This window comes from Xenopus tropicalis, chromosome 4 (assembly GCF_000004195.4).
Source record: "Xenopus tropicalis strain Nigerian chromosome 4, UCB_Xtro_10.0, whole genome shotgun sequence".
Lineage (NCBI taxonomy): Eukaryota > Metazoa > Chordata > Amphibia > Anura > Pipidae > Xenopus > Xenopus tropicalis.
In genome coordinates, this window is record NC_030680.2 from 10,373,991 (window position 1) to 10,398,270 (window position 24,280).

General features: G+C 48.7%; 1 protein-coding gene across 2 annotated transcripts in view; it reads right to left on the minus strand.

The window, feature by feature from the left end:
* tspan18 (tetraspanin 18) overlaps positions 1-19,524 on the minus strand; it is a 75,251-nt gene extending 55,727 nt beyond the window's left edge. Inside the window, exons 1-2 of one of the 2 annotated variants that reach the window (XM_031899723.1) lie at positions 19,382-19,524; positions 19,185-19,345 (exon numbers count right to left, since the gene is read on the minus strand). The gene's annotated coding sequence lies outside the window, so the exon portion shown is untranslated. Of the gene's footprint in view, positions 1-19,184 lie in introns of both variants that reach the window. The other variant, NM_001100203.1, reaches the window with a different exon arrangement.
* Positions 19,525-24,280: the final 4,756 nt, after the last annotated feature.

The window sequence follows — 24,280 nt, forward strand, 5'->3', positions numbered from 1 at the left end:
AGCCCCAGTCCCTTCCCAGAGGCTATTATCCCCCCACTGCTACTATAGGCACCATGTCTCCCTACTATACCTGCTATCCCACAGCCCCAGTCCCTTCCCAGAGGCTATTATCCCCCCACTGCTACTATAGGCACCATCTCTCCCCTACTATACCTGCTATCCCACAGCCCCAGTCCCTTCCCAGAGGCTATTATCCCCCCACTGCTACTATAGGCACCATGTTCTCCCTACTATACCTGCTATCCCACAGCCCCAGTCCCTTCCCAGAGGCTATTATCCCGCCACTGCTACTATACGGCACCATCTCTCCCTACTATACCTGCTATCCCACAGCCCCAGTCCCTTCCCAGAGGCTATTATCCCCCCACTGCTACTATAGGCACCATCTCTCCCTACTATACCTGCTATCCCACAGCCCCAGTCCCTTCCCAGAGGCTATTATCCCCCCACTGCTACTATTAGGCACCATCTCTCCTACTATGACCTGCTATCCCACAGTCACAGTCCCTTCCCAGAGGCTATTATCCCCCACTTGCTACTATAGGCACCATGTCTCCCTACTATACCTGCTATCCCACAGCCCCCAGCCCTTCCCAGAGGCTATTATCCCCCACTGCTACTATAGGCACCATCTCTCCCTACTATACCTGCTATCCCACAGTCACAGTCCTTCCCAGAGGCTATTATCCCCCCACTGCTACTATAGGCACCATCTCTCCCTACTATACCTGCTATCCCACAGTCACAGTCCCTTCCCAGAGGCTATTATCCCCCCACTCGCTACTATAGGCACCATCTCTCCCTACTATACCTTGCTATCCCACAGCCCCAGTCCCTTCCCAGAGGCTATTATCCCCCCACTGCTACTATAGGCACCATCTCTCCCTACTATACCTGCTATCCCACAGCCACAGTCCTTCCCAGAGGCTATTATCCCCCCACTGCTACTATAGGCACCATCTCTCCTACGTATACCTGCTATCCCACAGCCCCAGTCCCTTCCCAGAGGCTATTATCCCCCCACTGCTACTATAGGCACCATCTCTCCCTACCTATACCTGCTATTCCCACAGCCCCAGTCCCTTCCAGAGGCTATTTATCCCCCACTGCTACTATAGGCACCATCTCTCCCTACTATACCTGCTATCCCACAGCCCCAGTCCCTTCCCAGAGGCTATTATCCCCCACTGCTACTATAGGCACCATCTCTCCCTACTATACCTGCTATCCCACAGCCCCAGTCCCTTCCCAGAGGCTATTATCCCCCCACTGCTACTATAGGCACCATCTCTCCCTACTATACCTTGCTATCCCACAGCCCCCAGTCCCTTCCCAGAGGCTATTATCCCCCCACTGCTACTATAGGCACCATCTCTCCCTACTATACCTGCTATCCCACAGCCCCAGTCCCTTCCCAGAGGCTATTATCCCCCACTGCTACTATAGGCACCATCTCTCCCTACTATACCTGCTATCCCACAGCCCCAGTCCCTTCCCAGAGGCTATTATCCCCCACTGCTACTATAGGCACCATCTCTCCCTACTATACCTGCTATCCCACAGCCCCAGTCCCTTCCCAGAGGCTATTATCCCCCCACTGCTACTATAGGCACCATCTCTCCCTACTATAACCTGCTATCCCACAGCCCCAGTCCTTCCCAGAGGCTATTATCCCCCACTGCTACTATAGGCACCATCTCTCCCTACTATACCTGCTATCCCACAGCCCCAGTCCCTTCCCAGAGGCTATTATCCCCCCACTGCTACTATAGGCACCATCTCTCCCTACTATACCTGCTATCCCACAGCCCAGTCCCTTCCCAGAGGCTATTATCCCCCCACTGCTACTATAGGCACCATCTCTCCCTACTATACCTGCTATCCCACAGCCCCAGTCCCTTCCCAGAGGCTATTATCCCACTGCTACTACAGGCACCATCTCTCCCTACTATACCTGCTATCCCACAGCCCCAGTGCCTTCCCAGAGGCTATTATCCCCCCACTGCTACTATAGGCACCATTTCTCCCTACTATACCTGCTATCCCACAGCCCCAGTCCCTTCCCAGAGGCTATTATCCCCCACTGCTACTATAGGCACCATCTCTCCCTACTATACCTGCTATCCCACAGCCCCAGTCCCTTCCCAGAGGCTATTATCCCCCACTGCTACTATAGGCACCATCTCTCCCTACTATACCTGCTATCCCACAGCCCCAGTCCCTTCCCAGAGGCTATTATCCCACTGCTACTACAGGCACCATCTCTCCCTACTATACCTGCTATCCCACAGCCCCAGTGCCTTCCCAGAGGCTATTATCCCCCCACTGCTACTATAGGCACCATCTCTCCCTACTATACCTGCTATCCCACAGCCCCAGTCCCTTCCCAGAGGCTATTATCCCCCCACTGCTACTATAGGCACCATCTCTCCCTACTATACCTGCTATCCCACAGCCCCAGTCCCTTCCCAGAGGCTATTATCCCCCCACTGCTACTATAGGCACAGGAATCAGACATGGGGATAAGGACAGACTAGTTCAGTGCTGGGAAACTGTGTTCACATCCCCTTTAAATACTTTAGTAGGCACCGCGATGCTCATTGCAAATCAAGAGGCGAATGTATATTTTATTATGTTTCCTATATCCTTTTTTATTTATAATCAGAGCTCCGCAGGGAGTCAGTGTGTGCGGCGCTGTGTACAGGAGGCTGTTCTTCCACTCCCTAAAGAAAACTCTACCTGTACTTTTTCCTTTTACATCTCTCTGTCTCTGTCTGTCTCTCTCTGTCTGTCTGTCTCTCTGTCTCTCTCTGTCTCTCTCTATCTCTCTCTGTCTGTCTCTCTCTTTCTCTCTGTCAAATCAAATCAAATCAAATGAGCTTTATTGGCAGGACCAAATACATTTAGCATTGCCAAAGTAGGTATAGGGTGTAATGGGTGGGGTTAGGGGGGTCAGTATATGGGAATAGGGGGGGTTTAAGGGGTGGGGATATGGGGTCAGTATATGGGAATAGGGGGGGTTAAGAGGTGGGGATATGTGGTCAGTATATGGGAATAGGGGGGGGGTTTAAGGGGTGGGGATATGGGGGTCAGTATATGGGAATGGGGGGGTTTAAGGGGTGGGGATATGGGGTCAGTATATGGGAATAGGGGGGGGGTTTAAGGGGTGGGGATATGGGGGTCAGTATATGGGAATGGGGGGGTTTAAGGGGTGGGGATATGGGGTCAGTATATGGGAATAGGGGGGGTTTAAGGGGTGGGGATATGGGGGTCAGTATATGGGAATGGGGGGGTTTAAGGGGTGGGGATATGGGGTCAGTATATGGGAATAGGGGGGGGGGTTTAAGGGGTGGGGATATGGGGTCAGTATATGGGAATAGGGGGGGTTTAAGGGGTGGGGATATGGGGTCAGTATATGGGAATAGGGGGGGTTTAAGGGGTGGGGATATGGGGTCAGTATATGGGGACAGGGGAAAGTCCTGTCTCTCGTAGTCTATGACAGTCAGTTACGTATTGTGCTGCCATTGTTACTGTTAGTGCCTCCTCTCCCAGTACGATGCGGATTTTTTTCTCTTCTTCTATAGATGGGAAGTCTGGGATGTCTCTCTCTGTCTCTCTCTCTCTGTCTCTCTCTTTCTCTCTCTGCCTCTCTCTCTCTGTCTCTCTCTGTTTCTTTCTCTCTCTCTGTCTCTCTCTCTCTGTGTCTCTCTCTCTCTGTGTCTCTCTCTGCCTGTCTCTCGGAGCAGGGGGAAAGGAATGCCTCGCCTGTGTTTCCTACTGAGCTGAAACTAAACCCCAGGGAGCCTCACACAAGATGAAAGAAGGCAAACCTGTCCATCAACAAGAAGCCTGTGCATAATAATGGGATGGAGGGCTCCGCAGAGAGGAAAAAGGATCCGTCCCTGGCCGGTGTGGAGCCCAGGACTCCAGCTATTTGCTCTGCCACCTGCGACAGCCAGCGGATCTGTCAGACGTAAATCACTTTCTAATTAATGGCCCTGGCTGAGAGCATAATCTCAGTATTATGAGTTGGCCACAGCCTGGCTTATGCCATAAAGGCTTCTCCCCGCAGCTACTGAGCGGCTGCCAATCCTTCTCTGTACTAAGTAATCTTCAACCTGTGGCTCTCCAGCTGTCACTGAACAAATAGTCCCCAAAATATCAAAGAGTCGTTTCCTTCTGGAACTGGCCATACACTGGGGCAGGCTCATGAACCTCATCAGAATGGGCCCCTATTCAACCATATGATTGGTTCAACCCAAACTGAGTGGCCGAACCCAGCAAAGATCTGCAGAGCAGGTAGAGATTCACCTGTTTGTCAGGGTCATCAAACAAGCAAACCTTTGCCTGCTTTGACCCTAGTGATAAACAAAATCAGGCTGAACCAATTGTTGGCCAAAAAGGGTATAATGTAGATGTAAGCTCTGTAGACTGTAAGCTCTAGGGGGCAGGGACCTCCTTCCTACTGTGTCTCATACCACATGGCACTTATTCACTGTGTATTTATACTTATTTATTGTATTTATTATAACACTTGTCCTCCCTGTGTGTAATTCTGTTGCAAGATTGTACAGCGCTACGTACCCTTGTGGCGCTTTATAAATAAAGTTATACATACATACATGTAGAGAGTGATATTCTGAGACAATTTGCAATTGGTCTTCATTGTTTATCATTTGTGGTTTTTGAATTATTTAGCTTTTTGTGCAGCAACTGTTCAGTTTGGAATTTCAGCACCTGGTTACTATGGTCTAAATTACCCAAGTAACCAAGCAGTGGTTTAAATGAGGGACCGGAATATGAACAGTAGCAGTGCTGAAAATAAAGATAAGTAATAAAAAGTAGGGATCCAGGATTCGGTTTGGGATTCGGCCAAGTTTCGGCCTTTTTCAACAGGATCCGGATTATTCCATACACTCCGAATACTGACTTTTGATGACTGCGCTCTTTAACCCTTTCTTATCCTATTCTACATCTGCAAATTAGGATTTTTTTGCAAAGGATTCTGGGGGTTCAGCCGGATCCCAAAATAGTGGATTCGGTGCATCCCTAATAAAAAGTAACCATAATAATAAAATTATAGTTTTTGGCTTCCGGGGGGGTCAGTGACCCCCAATTTGAAAGCTGGAAAGAGGCAGAAGAAGATGGCAAATAATTCAAAAACTATACAAAAAAAAAAAAAAAACAAAGACCAATGGAAAAGTTGGTAAGAAATGGTGATACTAAAAGTTCATTTAAAGCTGAACTACCCTTGTAATGACTCTGTTTGTCTTTATACTGTGGGAAAGAACAAACCGAAATCCAAGGGGGACATTTATGCTTCACAGAGATGGGGCTCTGGTTGGAACTGAACTCAGGAAGATAATTCCCATTAAATTAAACAGAGCTAAGCAGTTTCCATGTCACTATTTACACTTGCACGGCAGACCAGGCCCTGTACAAATAGCAGAGCACTTCCCAGGGGCCCCTTGGGCCGTAGGATGGGCAACTGGAACCTTTTATCTGCACAACGCGGCACAGAGGAAGCCCCGGGACCGGACGGCGCAGCCAACAAAGGCAACATTTCCTCTTCACTCCTCACCCCCCAATTCTAGGAACAATTCAACATTTGCAATGTTCATTTCTAAAGGAAATTAGCCTCTATTGGGTAGTTTCTATTCTCTGCACTGCTGGTTCTGACTCCCAAACCAATGTAGATGTTATAGATTCGATCCCATCACATTTCACGTGTTTTTTTTTTGTTTCGTTGAAGAGCTTCGATCATACATGGTTTATATTAAACAAGAAATGAATTGTAAGGTGAACTCCCTGTTAAGACTGCAAATGACCCGTCTCCTGATGGAATGGAATTCCTCTGCTTTTAGTCATCTGCCGCTGGAGCCCCCATGCTGATCTGGACAATGTATACAGTTGGGGAAGGGTTTATAAAGCACGTAGTCTGGCGTGGGGAAGATTTGTGGCTCCATTAGGCTTCCCTATTTGTATAGGAAATGGTACTAAGGATTATGGGGTTAGAATGGGAGAAGAAGAAGGGTGCCTGCTGGGTCCCACCCTACATAGTCATAGTTTGTAGGTAATTAAGGTTCTCACAGACCCGCAAAGTGTGGCCACATTTGTTAGAGAGCTGGTAGCCGCCTGTCTACTGAGCAGCTAATAGGAGCTTGGTTGGAAAGGCTGCTCATTAGCCAGTGGCTGCCACCCTGCTCAGGACCAAAGCGCCAACTTGATGCTTCTAGAGTGGTTCCATGTTCTCGGCCTGACTATACATAACCCAGGGGGGGGTTAGAATAGTTTCCATCGTTTAATGATGTCTGATAGAACCTAAGGTGTTTCCTGCCCAGGGTCAGGGGTTACCTAAAATACTTCCCCACTTCCTGCATTATCTTTCACGACAGGATTTGACTCCTGACCAGGAAGTTTGAGGTGCAAAGAAAATTCCCTTTCTACTTTGTGTTAACAGCGCTGAAGCTGTCACAGCTTTCCTTTTCTATTACAGCATAAAGGCTCGTTATTGTGAGTTACAGTCCCATACTGTCTCCATCTTGCCCTACTGATTCCATCTTGTCCATACTGTCTCCATCTTGCCCTACTGTCTCCATCTTGTCCTACTGTCTCCATCTTGCCCTACTGTCTCCATCTTTCCTACTGTCTCCATCTTGCCCTACTGTCTCCATCTTGTCCTACTGTCTCCATCTTTCCTACTGTCTCCATCTTGCCCTACTGTCTCCATCTTGCCCTACTGTCTCCATCTTGCCCTACTGTCTCCATCTTGTCCTACTGTCTCCATCTTGTCCTACTGTCTCCATCTTGCCCTACTGTCTCCATCTTTCCTACTGTCTCCATCTTGCCCTACTGTCTCCATCTTGCCCTACTGTCTCCATCTTGTCCTACTGTCTCCATCTTGTCCTACTGTCTCCATCTTGTCCTACTGTCGCCATCTTGCCCTACTGTCTCCATCTTTCCTACTGTCTCCATCTTGTCCTACTGTCTCCATCTTGCCCTACTGTCTCCATCTTTCCTACTGTCTCCATCTTGTCCTACTGTCTCCATCTTGTCCTACTGTCTCCATCTTGTCCTACTGTCGCCATCTTGTCCTACTGTCTCCCTCTTGCTCTACTGTCTCCATCTTGCCCTGCTGTCTCCATCTTTTCCTATGATTTCCATCTTGCCCTACCATCCCTATCTTTTTCTACCATCTCCATCTTGCACCACTGTCTCCATTTTATCCTACTTTCACTATTTTTGTCTTACAGTTTCTATCTGCCCCTACCGTCTCCATCGTGCCCTCCCTTCCCTATCTTTTTCTACTATCTCCATCTTTTCCCACCATGTCAATATTTTTCTACCGTCTCCAGTTTGCCCTACCATCTCCATATTTTTCTACCGTCTCCATCTTGCCCCACCATCTCCATCTTGTCCTACAGTCTCTATCTGGCCATACTTTGTCCATTTTCCCCTGCTGTCTCCCCCCTACCCTACTGACTTCATCTTGCCCTACTGTCTCCATCTTACCCTACTGTCTCCATCTTGCCCTACTGTCTCCATCTTACCCTACTGTCTCCATCTTACCCTACTGAATTCATCTTACCCTACTGTCTCCATCTTACCCTACTGACTTCATCTTACCCTACTGTCTCCATCTTACCCTACTGACTTCATCTTACCCTACTGTCTCCATCTTGCCCTACTGTCTCCATCTTGCTCTACTGTCTCCATCTTGCCCTACTGTCTCCATCTTACCCTACTGTCTCCATCTTACCCTACTGTCTCCATCTTACCCTACTGAATTCATCTTACCCTACTGTCTCCATCTTACCCTACTGACTTCATCTTACCCTACTGTCTCCATCTTGCCCTATTGTCTCCATCTTGCCCTACTGTCTCCATCTTGCCCTACTGTCTCCATCTTACCCTACTGTTTCTCTCTATTCCTACTGATACCATTTCGTCCTACTATTGCCATCTTGCCCTGCTGTACCCCATATCCCCAGAATATGCTCTGCGGGGCCCTCACCATGACAGCTCTCAGCATAAGGCGTGACAGCCTATTTGGATGCTTGGAAGACACACACTGATATCCGTGCCTCAGCCACTGACAATATGCAGGTACCAATATCTGGGGCTGAATCTCAGGCCCAACATCCGTCCCTTTCCTTAGGGGAAAAGCTGAAACTCAGTCACATGATAGGCACGAGCCAAAGTCACAGATTTGTCCCTGTACCCGCCAGGAGGCATCGGGGGCTTGGGTGACAGCGCTGAGTGATGGGAATATTATAAGGCAATTAAACACTATTCATTTTCTGTTTTATGAGCATTTCAGAGGCTGTCAGGCCCAGGCTGGTTCTGCATAATCCTCTGCACATTCAGCAACTGGAACATATGGAACTGGCGAGCGAGTGACAGAGCCGTCAGGGACAGTATCAGCAAGAAAAAGCTTTACACAAGAGCAAAAGCCCAAAAGTTCATTTAGTTTGTATGAGGACATGGGGGTGTCGTACAGCTTCCCAAGTACAACAGCCAGCGGCTATTCCTGCTTCCAATACAACGGAAGATCTGGCACTTGGTATTAATAGAGTACTTTCCCTTTAATCCTATCATGGGCTCCTCCTCCGCATATTAGGCCAATTATTAAAGGGGTTGTTCACCTTTACATTCCTTCACTATTCTGAGACAATTTGCAATTGGCCTTCATTTTCTATTTTTGAATTATTTCGCTTTATGTCCAGCGGCTCTCTAGTTCGGGATTTCAGGGGTTATCTAGGTTGCTAGGGGCCGATTTAACCTAACAACCAAGCAGTGGTTTTAAAGAGAAACAGGGATATGAATAGAGGAGGGCCTAAATAGAAAGATAAGTGACAATAACAATAAAATTGTAGCCTCACAGATAAATCGTTATTTGGTTGCCGGGGTCAGTGACCCCCATTTGAAGGCTGGAAAGACTCAGAAGAAGAAGGCAAATAATTCAAAATCTATAAAAAATAAATAATAGACCAATTGAAAAGTTGTTAAGAATAAGTCATTCTATAATATACTTAACATACCACCATCTGACCGATGGCAATTACATTGGCCAACCTTATACCTATTAGCGAATGCCTTGTAACCAAGGTGTCCTTTTACCTGAACTGAATCTTATGCTACAAAGTAACTACTAATGATCTCTCAACAGGTTTAATTTCCCCTTAGCACACCTGTCGCCAGGCCTGTTAGTCACCCATAAAGCTCCCATAGGTGCTACATATTAACAGAGATATTATGAACACAACAAACCATACAAAGCTATCACTGGTGCCACAATCATGATGCAATTCCCAGGGGTCTCTGCAAAGTCAGGCAAAAAGACTGAAAGATGTTGAGTAACTCAGGCAGGGTATCAGCCAGGATCTGTGACTATTATGTTGGGAAAGCTCTATTAAAAGGATAGAAAGAATTTCAACCATAAAGCAGGGCAGGACTGCTGCTTACAATGGGGGGATCAGATAGGATCTGTGCCACTGTGACAGAATGCTCTGTTATACAGATAGCTAGAATCTCAGCCATAAAGCAGGGCAGGACTGCTGCTTACAATGGGGGGATCAGATAGGATCTGTGCCACTGTGACAGAATGCTCTGTTATACAGATAGCTAGAATCTCAGCCATAAAGCAGGGCAGGACTGCTGCTTACAATGGGGGGGATCAGATAGGATCTGTGCCACTGTGACAGAATGCTCTGTTATACAGATAGCTAGAATCTCAGCCATAAAGCAGGGCAGGACTGCTGCTTACAATGGGGGGGATCAGATAGGATCTGTGCCACTGTGACAGAATGCTCTGTTATACAGATAGCTAGAATCTCAGCCATAAAGCAGAGCAGGACTGCTGCTTACAATGGGGGGATCAGATAGGATCTGTGCCACTGTGACAGAATGCTCTGTTATACAGATAGCTAGAATCTCAGCCATAAAGCAGGGCAGGACTGCTGCTTACAATGGGGGGATCAGATAGGATCTGTGCCACTGTGACAGAATGCTCTGTTATACAGATAGCTAGAATCTCAGCCATAAAGCAGGGCAGGACTGCTGCTTACAATGGGGGGGATCAGATAGGATCTGTGCCACTGTGACAGAATGCTCTGTTATACAGATAGCTAGAATCTCAGCCATAAAGCAGAGCAGGACTGCTGCTTACAATGGGGGGGATCAGATAGGATCTGTGCCACTGTGACAGAATGCTCTGTTATACAGATAGCTAGAATCTCAGCCATAAAGCAGGGCAGGACTGCTGCTTACAATGGGGGGATCAGATAGGATCTGTGCCACTGTGACAGAATGCTCTGTTATACAGATAGCTAGAATCTCAGCCATAAAGCAGGGCAGGACTGCTGCTTACAATGGGGGGGATCAGATAGGATCTGTGCCACTGTGACAGAATGCTCTGTTATACAGATAGCTAGAATCTCAGCCATAAAGCAGGGCAGGACTGCTGCTTACAATGGGGGGATCAGATAGGATCTGTGCCACTGTGACAGAATGCTCTGTTATACAGATAGCTAGAATCTCAGCCATAAAGCAGGGCAGGACTGCTGCTTACAATGGGGGGATTAGATAGGATCTGTGCCACTGTGACAGAATGCTCTGTTATACAGATAGCTAGAATCTCAGCCATAAAGCAGGGCAGGACTGCTGCTTACAATGGGGGGGATCAGATAGGATCTGTGCCACTGTGACAGAATGCTCTGTTATACAGATAGCTAGAATCTCAGCCATAAAGCAGGGCAGGACTGCTGCTTACAATGGGGGGATTAGATAGGATCTGTGCCACTGTGACAGAATGCTCTGTTATACAGATAGCTAGAATCTCAGCCATAAAGCAGGGCAGGACTGCTGCTTACAATGGGGGGGATCAGATAGGATCTGTGCCACTGTGACAGAATGCTCTGTTATACAGATAGCTAGAATCTCAGCCATAAAGCAGGGCAGGACTGCTGCTTATAGAAGCACAAAGCTGCTTATAATACACATCCACAAACCTTATTCTTTTATGCCAATGGCCTTTAAATTATTTGATACAGAAGGTACTGGGGGGAATCTATAAATTACTGGTTTACCATTTCTCCAGAGCTGGATGCAAATTGCACAATTTACCATTTATAAGATCAGAATATATTTAATGTCACTTGAGGACCCTCCATTTTTCAGGCCTATAAATCCATGTGACAGTGCGACTGTTGCCCCGGGGTAAGTGCAGGGTGTGTGTGTGTGGGGGGGCTGATAATACATTGGGTGCTGTGAGCGGCTGAGCTGGGGGCCCTGGGTGACAAGCTGATTTACACCGGCAATTGTGAGTAGTGCGAGGGGGGGTCACTATGATGGAGTAGCGACGGCTCAGGGCTGTGTTCTGAAATTTAAATGGGAACAACAATTTCTATTGTTCCACAGACCCGGGGGGGGGGGGGCAACGTCTCCAGGAACACGAGTGCTCTATCACTTGCACTTTCCCTGGGTACAGAGCGTGCACCATACAGTCTCATTAGAGCGTCCAGCATACAGTCTCATTAGAGGGCCCCCATACAGTCTCATTAGAGCGTCCCCCATACAGTCTCATTAGAGCGCCCCCTTCCTTGTATTGTCACGGGATAATGAAGGGACAGACTCCAATGTCTCCGCACCAGACACAGGAATAACAGGAGCCTTTCCCAACGGCACAGAGTCGCAGAGTAATAGCCAACTTCTATGGATCAATACTCAGTAGTTATCATTCCCACGTTCCATACAGAGTGCTCTCTGTGCTACACACACCTGGTGGGGTCTAACCTTGTGGGCCAACCCCCACCCACCAGCTCATGCAGAGTCAGACTGGGGTACCAGGGGCCACTGCCTCTCCCCAATCTGCCCCCAGCCACCGCCACTCCTGCTCCTGCTCTGATTACTTACTGTGAAATAATAAAGATGGCCGTTCCACTTTGGAACACAAGCCCATGTTTATTTTTTAACATCAAGTGAGCAGCAGAGCAGGAGCAGCTGATGGCCGAGCCGGGTGCAGGCAGGTGGCCACTGGGTTTTTTCCTGGTAGCCTGGTGGGCCAGTACAGCCAGAGCTCATGACCAACACTCAACCCACAATCTCATTACTAACACTTAACCCACCAACACCCAATGCACCAATCATGACTTGGCCACATCATGACCAACACTTAACCCACTGACTCACAACCAACACACAATCCACCAACTCATGACCAACACTCAATCCACTGACTCAAGACCCACCAAGTCATTACCAACTAGTAACCCACTGACTAAAGGTCCCCATACACGGGCCGATAGAAGCTGCCGATATCGGTCCCTTGGACCGACTTAGCAGCTTATCGGCCCGTGTAGGGGCAGAAACGATCGGACTGGCCGACTGAAATTGGCCAGATATCGGTCAGCCAGGTTAGAAAATCCCGTCGGATCGGGGACCACATTGGCTCGTTGATGCGGTCCCCGAACCGACTGCCCCATTGCCGCGTGCAGTATTCAATTGTTTGGCCCCAGGGCCAAACGATCGAATTCGCCTACATGCCTCCCCGATATCGCCACCCATAGGTGGGGATATCGGTTGAAGATCAGCTCGCTTGGCGACATCGCTAAGCGAGCGGATCTGCCCGTGTATGGCCAGCTTAACAAGCTGCAACCAATCCACCAACTCATGACCAACACTCTATACACAGCTCATTACCAGCACCAACTCACAACCAACACCTATTCCACCAGTTTATGACTAACACTCAACCTGCCACCTCTCTGCCAACACTCAGCCCACCAGTTAATGACTAAGGGTGAAGGGAGCTACTAGTAGCAGCTACTTGTTGCGGCTACTAAAATACACAATGCTGAGCATTTACTGATAACTGTCTCTATGTGTGTTTTAGCAGAAGCAATTCTCAGTATTGTCTATGGCAGGAGATTTTCTGGCATTTAGTAGCTGTGAAAAAGTAGCTCCTACAAAGTAGCTCCGTGTGTCTTGACCCTTAAACCTGACCTGCCAACTCATTACCAACATCTAACCCACAAACTCAGTCACAACCAACACTCATCTCAGCAAATGAGACAAACAACCCAACCCACCGATATTTACTGCATATTTACTCACTCGTACTCACTACCCAACCACAACTGCTTTATCTGCCATAAAAGTGCAAGAGGGATCATAATAAACCAACATCAACATCTTTCAAGACCAGAGGGTAGGAAAGGGAGTCACTACTTATTATTTATTTTCTGGCAAACAACAGCAGTGCTGTCTTGCTTTATGGCAAATATACTTTGAGGCCAAGACCCAGTGTGACTGCGGCCTTTGTGTATTTATTGATAACCTTCAGGAGTGATGAGCAGAGATACAGCGAGGATATCCTGCCTAAAGCCGGACACACCAGGGGGCACCCAAACTGAAATGCATTGTGGGTCACACAGGAAGTTAGAGACAGTGGGACTCACCAGTGTAACACATAAAAAATGGTATGTATGATACCAACATCATGGGAATTGTCCTACAGTGGGTCACACTGGGAAATTCCCTGGCAGGCCAGTTTAACTCCGAAAGCACAATTCAGCAGGAACAGCCCCCTAGGTTTGCTCATAGCCTGTACAGAGAGATACCATAAAACTATGGCAGCATAGGGATTCCCCTGTACTAAGCACAATTCAGCAGGAACAGCCCCCTAAGTTTGCTCATAGCCTGTACAGAGAGATACCATAAAACTATGGCACATAGGGATTCCCCTGTACTAAGCACAATTCAGCAGGAACAGCCCCCTAAGTTTGTTCATAGCCTGTACAGAGAGATACCATAAAACTATGGCAGCATAGGGATTCCCCTGTACTAAGCACAATTCAGCAGGAACAGTCCCCTAAGTTTGTTCATAGCCTGTATAGAGAGATACCATAAAACTATGGCAGCATAGGGATTCCCCTGTACTAAGCACAATTCAGCAGGAACAGCCCCCTAAGTTTGTTCATAGCCTGTACAGAGAGATACCATAAAACTATGGCACATAGGGATTCCCCTGTACTAAGCACAATTCAGCAGGAACAGCCCCCTAAGTTTGCTCATAGCCTGTATAGAGAGATACCATAAAACTATGGCAGCATAGGGATTCCCCTGTACTAAGCACAATTCAGCAGGAACAGCCCCCTAAGTTTGTTCATAGCCTATACAGAGAGCTTTGACAGAAACTGAGGGCCCAAGTTTGTGATTTGGGAAACAATAATCAATAACCACATCAGCTCCCACACTACAGGTATGGGATCCATTATCTGTAATAATAATAAAACAGTACCTGTACTTGATCTCAACTAAGATATAATTACCCCTTATTGGGGCAGAACAGCCCTATTGGGTTTATTTAATGGTTAAATGATTCCCTTTTCTCTGTAATAATAAAACAGTACCTGTACTTGATCCCAACTAAGATATAATTACCCCTTATTGGGGGCAGAACAGCCCTATTGGGTTTATTTAATGGTTAAATGATTCCCTTTTCTCTGTAATAATAAAACAGTACCTGTACTTGATCCCAACTAAGATATAATTAATCCTTATTGGGGGCAGAACAGCCCTATTGGGTTTATTTAATGCTTAAATGATTCCCTTTTCTCTGTAATAATAAAACAGTACCTGTACTTGATCCCAACTAAGATATAATTACCCCTTATTGGGGCAGAACAGCCCTATTGGGTTTATTTAATGGTTAAATGATTCCCTTTTCTCTGTAATAATAAAACAGTAGTTTGCACTTGATCCCAACTAAAATATAATGAGTCCTTATCACCGCCGGACATGTACAGCAAGGGGTTCTGTTGCTGGGCTCCATGACCCGGCGGTGGGGCTGCCGTACAGCTGCATTATTTGGCAGCCAGGCCAGCACTGCGCAGGTTAAGAGGGCTCCCCGCAGCTTGAGACAAAACAGACTGGAGAAAGCAGATAAGAGCAGAGGAAACAGCAGATCTGCATTAGCCTCTCATGTCCCAACCCTGCCTGTGCCTTGTACCAGGATAAATCAGCATTAACTCATTACATATACATATGCTGGCCGCCTGGCCGGCTTGATAGATAGGCTTCTTCCTAACAGAACATTCTGTGCACAAATAACACTGCTGGGGGCGGGGGAGAAAAGACATGAGAATAAAGAACACAAGTTCTGGTGGAAAAACAAACAAAAAAAATTAAAGGGGAAATAAACCCATATATAAAATAACATGTTGCTTCATGTAATTTCAGAAGTCAGAACCAGCAGTGCGCTCAGGAGCTCATCACTCAGCCATTTCCCCTGGGTCCCCGCTGCGGCAGTTAATCCCATTTTACCCCTCATACATTACAGATGACTTTTTAGGGCCATTTACAATATTAAAAGCAAAAAATAAAGTGACAGCCCGCCGGTTATAAATCCGACTCACTAAATTGGCTCTAATGTTCGAGTCGGAGCGCTGGGGGGATTGGGTATATTTAGCCCGGGGTGTCACAGGGGAGAAGCCAGGAAACTCTTATTATTGGGAAACGTTGCTTTGTTCTACAAGCTTTGGAATCCAGGGGCCTCCCAATCCCTTTCTATTCCCTGCGCCGCTGGTTCTGACTTTGGAAACAATGTAGCAGAAGTCCTATTTCTTTTTCCCCACAGGTCTGGCTTCTGCTATATTGTTTCCGAAGTCAGAACCACCAGGGCAAAGAGGAAGCTTTGGAATCCAGGGGCCTCCCAATCCCTTTTTATTCTCTGCGCCGCTGGTTCTGACTTCGGAAACAATGTAGCAGAAGTCCTGTTTCTTTTTCCCCCACAGATCTGGCTTCCAAAGTCAGAACTGCCAGGGCAGAGAGGAAGCTTTGGAATCCAGGGGCCTCCCAATCCCTTTCTATTCCCTGCGCCGCTGGTTCTGACTTTGGAAACAATGTAGCAGAAGTCCTATTTCTTTTTCCCCCACAGGTCTGGCTTCTGCTATATTATTTCCGAAGTCAGAACCGCCAGGGCAGAGAGGAAGCTTTGGAATCCAGGGGCCTCCCAATCCCTTTCTATTCCCTGCGCCGCTGGTTCTGACTTTGGAAACAACGTAGCAGAAGTCCTGTTTCTTTTTCCCCCACAGATCTGGCTTCCAAAGTTAGAACTGCCAGGGCAGAGAGGAAGCTTTGGAATCCAGGGGCCTCCCAATCCCTTTCTATTCCCTGCGCCGCTGGTTCTGACTTCGGAAACAATGTAGCAGAAGTCCTATTTCTTTTTCCCCACAGGCCTGGCTTCCAAAGTCAGAACCACCAGGGCAGAGAGGAAGCTTTGGAATCCAGGGGCCTCCCAATCCCTTTCTATTCCCTGCGCCGCTGGTTCTGACTTTGGAAACAATGTAGCAGAAGTCCTATTTCTTTTTCCCCACACAGGTCTGGCTTCTGCTATATTGTTTCCGAAGTCAGAACCGCCAGGGCAGAGAGGAAGCTTTGGAATCCAGGGGCCTCCCAATCCCTTTCTATTCCCTGCGCCGCTGGTTCTGACTTCGGAAACAATGTAGCAGAAGTCCTATTTCTTTTTCCCCACAGGTCTGGCTTCCGAAGTCAGAACCGCCAGGGCAGAGGAGAAGTCAAAAACACACCCTGAAAGTTTCAGCCCCCCCTCCCTCAATGCTTTTATCTCCATGTGTGATACAAATTGTTACTAAGTGGGATTAGGCTACTGATATTTATTCACAACCCATCCATCACAATCTTGTGTAAATGCTGCTTTGTGCACAGGACAATACCAACTCGCTGGCACTGGGGGGGGGGTTCTTATCAGTGATTAGATACACACAGCCCTGTGATATCCCTGCCCGGCCCCCCCACCCCCAGTGCTGACACAAGTGTTTCTGACTCGGTATAACTTTACCATACAAGGGGCTTTCGTCGCTCCCCGCCTCGCTGAACTTCACACTGATTATAACAGGGGAGTGCAGCGACTAATCCCCCCTACAGGCCATTTTCTGGCGTTTAGTAGCCGTGAAAAAGTAGCTGCTACTAGTAGCTCAGTGTGTCTTCACACTAAGGGTTAAGGGCTCTGGCACACGGGGAGATTAGTCGCCCGCGACAAATCTCCCTGTTTTCATGGGCGACTAATATCCCCGAATTGCCATCCCACCGGCGAAAATGTAAGTCACCGTTGGGATGGCACATGCTGCGCAGGCGATTTTGGCAAATCGCCGAAAATGCCTCACGAGGCAACTACGTAGCTAAGTTGTCCTTTGTCACGGGCGACTAATCTCCCTGTTCGCGGGCGACTAATCTCCCCGAATTGCCATCCCACCGGCGACAATGTAAGTCGCCGGTGGGATGGCACACACGGCGGCGCGATTTCGACAAATCGCCGAAAAAGCCTCGCGAGGCAACTTCAGCGATTTGCTGAAATCGCCTGCGCAGCGTGTACCAACCCACCGGCGACTTACATTGTCGCCGGTGGGATGGCAATTCGGGGAGATTAGTCGCCCGCGAACAGGGAGATTTGTCGCGGGCGACTAATCTCCCCGTGTGCCAGAGCCCTAAGACACACGGAGCTACTTAGCAGCAGTTACTTTTCCCGGCTACTAAACTCCAGAAAATCCCCTGCCATAGACAATACTGAGAATTCCCTCTGCTAAAACACATGTAGAGACAGTTATCAGTAAATGATCAGCACTGTCTATTTTAGTAGCCACGACAAGTAGCTGCTACTAGTAGCTCCGTGTGTCTTCACCCTAAGGGTTAAGACACACGGAGCCACTTAGTAGCAGCTACTTGTCACGGCTACTAAACTCCAGAAAATCCCCTGCCATAGACAGTACTGAGAATTGCCTCTGCTAAAACACATGTAGAGACAGTTATCAGTAAATGATCAGCACTATCTATTTTAGTAGCTGCAACAAGTATCTGTATCAACAAGTGTGTCTTCACCCTAAGTAGGAGCTTCGAAAAATCACACGAGTGCATTACACACAGCAGAACAAAAGCGGCAACAAGTGGGAAAGAACAGGGCTACGAGGCACATTGTATTGAGTGGCACAGTGGCACATTGCATGGAAGCCAGCAGGCTGGCCATTAACAGAGAGTGGCACCAAGCCGGGCTGTACTTATTATACAGTATAAGGGTGAAGACACATGGAGCTACTAGTAGCAGCTACTTGTCATGGCTACTAAAACAGACAATGCTGATCATTTACTGATAATTGTCTCTACGTGTGTTTAGCAGAGGCAATTCTCGGTATTGTCTATGGCAGGGGATTTTCTGGAGTTTAGTAGCTGTGACAAGTAGCTGCTACTAGTAGCCCAGTGTGTCTCCCCCCTAAGACAGACAGGTGGCAGTTGGTGCTGCACAGACAGGGAAAAGCAAACTTTTACGGGTCATGACCTAAGCTTTCTTCCCACGGTTCCCCATGATGCCAACCTGGTGGCTCCTTCCCTGTGACAGAGGCCTGGGCCAAATTGTCTTTACCCCACTTACAGCCCTATAAATATATGTGTGCCAACTCAAATGGGCATCTTTGGGCCCCTGTATTGTCTCTGTACTGCTGGCACACCTCTCCTCATAGGTGTAATGTACCCACCTAGCAGAGTGGCACTGAGTGTAATGTACCCACCTAGCAGAGTGGCACTGAGTGTAATGTACCCACCTAGCAGAGTGGCACTGAGTGTAATGTACCCACCTAGCAGAATGTCAGTTAGAGTAAGGTGCCCACTGAGAAAAGTGGCACCTTGTGCAATTTGCCTATGTATCCGGGTGGCACAGTGTTTAATATAAATCTTGGCACCCAGCACACTGAAACTATGTCCTGTACCCATCTAGTTGGATGGCACTGGGCATAATGATGTAAACACCTATCTGACTGAGGCAATGGAGGCAGCTGAGTGGCAATGTGCCCACCAGTGTAAGGATTGGAGCAATGCTGGCAGATGAAGTTGGTATAACTCCTGCGGGTGTAATGTACCCATCTCTGTGAGTGGCATTCTCTGTAATGTACCCACAATCAGTGGCACTGTGTTAGCTTAGGGTAACCCTAAATGTAATGTAAATGTACCCATCTGGGTGAGTGGCACTAGGTGCAATGTACCCACATATAGTGGCATTGTGTAATGCAGGGTACCCACCCCTGCCTGTGTACACTGTGCCCACCTAGCTGAGTGGCACTTTAGTTACTATACCCATCAGGCACTGAGCGGTGTAACAAGTGGGAAACACTCACCTTGGGGTGGCAGTGCCAGGCTGCTGGGTGCTGGGAGACAGGGGGTGCCACTCACATGCTGCTCTGCGCTCCCTCCAACTCCGCGCAACTGGCCCCGCAGGTCCTGATACGGGAACGGGCAGTACCCTCTGTACCCACTGTGCCCGCTGTACCCTCTGTGCCCGCTGTGCCCTCTGTACCCGCTGTGCCCTCTGTACCCGCTGTGCGTCTCTCCCGGTGCCCAACACTCTCCCCCCGATACTCAGCGTCTCTCTCTCCTGGCGCTGCGCTCTGTGCCTCTCACTCCCCGGCTCTGGCTGCAACACCAGCGGCTCTGAGTGGGGGGAGGAACCGGCCCCTTCACTCCGCCCCCAGCACTGTCTGTCCCTGGTTGAGCCCCGTCACTTTCCTGCCAGTCTGCCCGGCACTCTGGCACCGCTACCAACCAACCCGTCACTGTGCCACTAGCAGCCTGTTACCCCAGCCTGTCACTATACCCCTAGCTGCCCCCCCAGCCTGTCACTATACCCCTAGCTGCCACCCCAGCCTGTCACTATATCTCTTGCTGCCACACCAGCCTGTCACTATATCTCTCGCTGCCACCCCAGCCTGTCACTATACCCCTAGCTGCCACCCCAGCCTGTCACTATACCCCTAGCTGCCACCCCAGCCTGTCACTGTACCTCTTGCTGCCACACCAGCCTGTCACTATACCCCTAGCTGCCACCCCAGCCTGTCACTATATCTCTTGCTGCCACACCAGCCTGTCACTATATCTCTCGCTGCCACCCCAGCGTGTCACTATACCCCTAGCTGCCACCCCAGCCTGTCACTATATCTCTTGCTGCTACACCAGCCTGTCACTGTCTATACCTCTTGCTGTCACCCCAGCCTGTCACTGTCTATACCTCTTGCTGCCACCCCAGCCTGTCACTATATCTCTCGCTGCCACCCCAGCCTGTCACTGTCTATACCTCTTGCTGTCACCCCAGCCTGTCACTGTCTATACCTCTTGCTGCCACCCCAGCCTGTCACTGTACCTCTTGCTGCCACCCCAGCCTATTACTGTCTATACCTCTTGCTGCCACCCCAGCCTGTCACTGTCTATACCTCTTGCTGCCACCCCAGCCTGTCACTGTACCTCTTGCTGCCACCCCAGCCTATTACTGTCTATACCTCTTGCTGCCACCCCAGCCTATTACTGTCTATACCTCTTGCTGCCACCCCAGCCTGTCACTATACCTCTTGCTGCCAGCCCAGCCTGTTACTATACCCCTGACTGACACCCCAGCCTGTCACTATACCTCTTGCTGCCACCCCAGCCTGTCACTATACCCTTGGCTGCCACCAAAGCCTGTTACTATACCCCTGGCTGCCACCCCAGCCCAGAGTCGGACTGGGGGGTGAAGGGCCCACCAGGACTACTGTCCCAGGGGCCCCGTAAGTGCCCCCAGCCAGGTGCGTCCCCTAACCCCCCCGCAGGGGGCCCCCAACCCCCCTCGCAGGGCCCCCCTCCCGACGTCCTACTCCGGGCGCGTAAATTTGACGCGTCAGAGGAGGAGTAGTCGGGAGGGAGAGCGCTGCAAGGGTCGGGTCTGGGCCGCCGGGGCCCACCGGGATTTTTTCCGGTGTCCCGGCGGCCCAGTCCGACCCTGCCCCAGCCTGCCTCTAAACCTCTATTGCTGCCACTCCATCACTGTGCCCCCCCCTCACTGCCACCCAGATTCCAATTGTGCCCTTCTCTACCAACACAACTTATCACTGTGCCATTTTAGAAACTCTGTTACTATGTGTGGGCAAGTTCTATATGGTCCAAAATGAGTTGTGTGCAATAGAAACACAACACGCGTGTGTGCCCCCCTGGTACCCAGCCTGGCACTGTGCCCCTCACTCACCCCACATAGTTATGCAGTCACCCCAGTACTTTTTTAGTTGCAAGTAGGCGGCTTTTTGTGCTGGATATGGTAGTGGGCCCAATACAGACACTTCCCTGGATGTATATATACCCGCTGTATATCTGCCAGCTGTTGCCCTCTCTGCCTTGGCTAAATCCTGCCCTGGAGCCATAACCAATTTCATACAAACTAAACTGGCCCATGGGCTACGGGTGCCTGCATTTCCTATAGGCCCCATAGGCAATATGCTAACTGCCATATGTCACCTTGCTAACTGCCAAGCTGCATCTGTCCAGGTACTCATAGGAGCGCACAATGTTACTTCTTTGCATTCCTCACATCCTGCTGTACAGACCCCCCCCCCCCCATGCCCAGGAAGTGGGATGTGTAACAGAATCTTGCTCCCCCCTGTCAGCTGGAAAAACACACTATAGGGCAGAATGAACAAAATATGAGTTTAGAGCTTAATACATAAAACTCCCCCACGTTCCTATGGGATTTTTAAAAGCATATTTATCCGTGTATAAAAGTTAGAACTCACGTGGGTGAGTATTCATTTATTAAGCTCACATTTTGATAAATCTGCCCATTAGTATTAAGGTTCTCAATTAAAGGGAAACTGAACCAATAATTAGCATGAGGCTAAATCTACAGCCCCCCCCCCCCCCCTCCAGATACCCCAAACTACTGATACAGGGAGTTCCCGGCAATAGTAGGAGTCTGGGGAAGGTGACAAGTCTGCAAATTAAGCCTCAAGGGGGGGCTCCATATCCCACCAGACAGCACCCAGTTTGTTTTAACCCTTTAAAATGAAGTCCAGTGAAATAGAATAACTTGCCCTAAGGAATTCTGTCCCTAATATGGCACTAGGGAAATACAATAGTGGCTACTGATGAACTACAACTCCCAGACTCCCCAAACAGCTGCCAATTGTGGCCCAACTGTCGCTTGAGTGGGACCAGCTTATTTACAGCGTGAACGGAGCAGGCAGCACAGATCTCTCCCCCCCCCCCCCCCCCAGTCTCCAGGCATTAGCTAGAAAGGCCAAGTATTCTTTGTTGCCCTGCCAAACCTTCCCTGTCTTTCACTTTTATTTTTCTTCCACCGTTTCCATGGTTACTGCAACTTTCATCTGGATTGTGTGCCCAAAGCCATTTCTAAACACTCTCGAGGGTTTCGCAAACAAGGGCTCCATGGTGGTCAGAGAGAAAAGGCGCCCCCAGGAAAGCAACCTGACTTACTGTATGTGCCAAGAGTCGCCACTTTGCTAACAATGACAGATACCCCCCATCCCCTGTGTGGTGCCAGGCAGCTTGGGCTGCTTACCAGGAATGATGTGTTGCCCTTTATGAGTTGTGTGTAGCTACATTGAGTCGGGCACAAGAAGCTCTACAGGTTCTACTGTATAATTGCAATGTGATTGGCCAGAGATTGGCCACTTGTATCTGTGCAATGTGATTAGCCCGAGATCTCAAACACAGGCTAAAGTGGTCCTTCAGGTTTGGTTGATGCCCAATTTTGATCTAAGAATGGCCACCAGCTTGGTTCCAGCTAGCCATGTCTCAGGGATGTTCTACCTGTGGCCCCGGGGCTTGATTATTCTTCTAACTGGAAGTCAGCTTAAGGTGGCCATACACGCTAAGATCTTGGCGACCTTGCCAAGCAAGCAGATCTTCTTCCGATATCCCCACCTCCGGGTGGGCGATATCGGGGGAATTTAGGCTAATTCCGTTGTTTGGCCCTGGGGCCAAACGATCGAATTAAAACGATGGTAATGGGTGCAGTTGGTTCGGGGACCGCATCAGTAAGCCAATGTGGTCCAAGATCCGACTAAATTTTCTAACCTGCCCCATTTCAGGCCAGATATCGGTCGGGCAGGCCCGTCAGTAGTGCCCATACACAGGCCGATAAGCTTCTGAATCGGTCTAAGGGACCGATATTGGCAGCTAGAATCGGCCCGTGTATGGCCACCTTAAATCTATCCATGGACCGTACCAAGTGCTGTTCAGGTTTTGTCTTTTGCCCCCTCAGGTCGAATCTTGAATCATAATGGGACATACACAGATCCGTTGGGAGAGTATCGTACCAACATATCAGTGAAGTCCACCTTAGACACTTTCCTGACTTCTGCAAGGGGTTAACTCTTGGGTTTATTTACAACTGGGTAGGGGTGGTTTCTGCCACTTCACCATAGACTGGGTTTGCCTTAAGTACCTGGTGGGGGGTAAAATCCTGGTATACATGTTTGTACCCTCATTGAAAATGTCCTCACATTCATCCGGCCACACCAAGAGATAGATGGGTAGTCCTATTACACAGCAGTTGGTTGCTCTGTTGGTTCTGCCAGTGCTCCGACAACTGTGTAACTGTCCAATTGGCTGGTAGGAAGTGATTGGTCTTCATTTTTATCTTTTATAGTTTTTGAATTATTTGCCTTCTTCTTCAGAGTCTTCAAGCTTTCAAATGGGGGTCACTGACCCCGGCAGCCAAAAAACTACAGCTTTATTGTTATTGTTACTTTTTATTACTTTCTATTCAGCCCTTCTACTAATCATATATCAGTCATTCTCTCAAATCACTCCCTGGTTACTAAGGTAAACTGGACCCTAGCAACCAGATTACTGCTGAAAATTCCAAACTTGAGAGTGGCGGAACAAAAAGTAAAATAATTAAAAGCTACCAATAATAAAAAATAAAGACCAATTGCAAATAACTCTCTACATCATACGAAAAGTTATTTCAAAGGTGATTCACCCCTTTATATAAACCACTTGTAATAGAGAGAGGGTGTGAATCCCTGGAACTCAACCACAGAGAAACTCTCTATAGGTGTCGAAAAGGGGGGCATGATCCAAATAAGTATTCTACATAACAAGGCATATCTTCCTTCATGCCCCCCTCTCACTGGTTTGGACCAATATTGGGGGTATCAGCCAAATAGTTTGTAAACCACTGATTAAGCAAAGGATCATTCAGTCTTGGTAGTAGGTAGTTTCAGTTGCATTTGGAGGTACAAAGTTGGGGGGTCCCAGCAGAGTCGCTATAAGTTCCATGTGTTGCCAGACGATATGCTGAAAGGGGACTCAAGTGTGGAGACTTAGGGTCTAGGTAGGTGCTCCAATGGCCTTTTTAATAAACAACCCAAAGTGACTCCCCTAAGACTCGCCTAGCTTGTGTTTTCTGTTCTTTTGAAGCCCAGTAACACAGCATAGCCAGTTGGCC